General features: G+C 41.0%; 1 protein-coding gene across 3 annotated transcripts in view; it reads right to left on the reverse strand.

Moving 5' to 3' along the window:
* PRR5L (proline rich 5 like) overlaps positions 1–1,305 on the reverse strand; it is an 82,954-nt gene extending 81,649 nt beyond the window's left edge. The window contains exon 1 of one of the 3 annotated variants that reach the window (XM_025198991.1): positions 1,291–1,305. The gene's annotated coding sequence lies outside the window, so the exon portion shown is untranslated. Of the gene's footprint in view, positions 1–1,172 lie in introns of all 3 variants that reach the window. The other 2 variants (XM_025199981.1, XM_025199429.1) reach the window with 2 other exon arrangements.

Consider the following 1,305-nt stretch of genomic DNA (forward strand, 5'->3'; position numbering starts at 1 on the left):
ATTGCAAAGCTCAGACCATTTAGAATTATCTGCAAGGCACCAAATGCCAGCCAGGCTTTTTATTACTGCTGTTTGTTTAAATTTAGCTTGGAGAAAATGGGCCAGTTCCTGAATTTTACTACAAGCTGGGCTCTTAAGGCATAAACTCCCTGCTAGTTATTATGCTATTTTATAATACTGATTTATATCAGCCTTTCCCCCCCACCACACATCAGAAACAACCAAAAGATCTTCCTGTAACTTTTCTTATGCATGGAAAAAGCATACACAAGCACAATAGCAGAGAGCCAAGCATGGAAAATTCCAGCCCACAAAGGAGACTCTTTAAAAAACTTAGGAGAAAATAAAAATGGGTCTTTGACCAAAAACAAAAAACATTTTTACTTAAGGACAGGTTTTCTACTGGCAAAACTTCCATTACATAGTTGTGTAGACAGGGAATAAAACCATGTAGATACATAAGTTCTTGTATAAGCCTGGCAAAAAGGAGAAATAGTACAGAAAGAAGTAGGAGTACTAGATGACGCCAGGAAGAAGAGGAAACCCATAGCTGCAGTGCATTTATTACAGCTGCAATGAGTTGCCTCTGTTTACTGTGTACACAAGGAGTAGCATGCAAGAAGATGGCCAGTCTGGATAAATAAACAGAAAAGGCCAGGGTCCAAGTTTGACTGAACAATAGCTTGGGGAGAATGCAAGCCACTCTCTGACTAGACTTCCCTCCAGGAAACCCAAGTCGTAATGAAGTCCTCCTGTATCCTGACCCTTAGTCCAAGGGCACTGGCTCTGTTCCAGCCTATCATATAGATCACATACATAGTTAACACCGTTCTAAAAAAGTTTCAGGCTGCAGGGGCAGGGAGTGAGGTGGCCTCAGTATATTGGGGAGAATGGACCTGTGCAAAAATTGTTGTCCTCCATGCTGCCCACGTATCACTGACCCTCTTCTTAACCCTGTCACTGCCCATAGAAAAAATGTTAAAGGACACAAATATTCTGTCTCCAGCAGAACTGTACTTTTTTCAAAATAACTACTCCAACCCTGACCTCTCAGTCTTTGCCCTTAAAGGAAGCACACAATACGCAGGCCTGGGAACAGAAACTCATAACTTTGCTGGAGCCTAAACACCATGGGCTTAGACGTATTTGTTTTATGATTCATTTTAACTTACCTTTAACACCGCTCTCCTAATGTTTCTTTGCTCCTCTGTCATAATTGCTCAGTTCCAGTGATCAAATTCATTAACAAAAGCAGGTTAAACTAAAGCAACTGTACTAATTCATACTTACCTTGCACCACAACTG

Source organism: Alligator sinensis, unplaced genomic scaffold, assembly GCF_000455745.1.
Source record: "Alligator sinensis unplaced genomic scaffold, ASM45574v1 scaffold442_1, whole genome shotgun sequence".
Classification (NCBI taxonomy): Eukaryota; Metazoa; Chordata; order Crocodylia; family Alligatoridae; genus Alligator; species Alligator sinensis.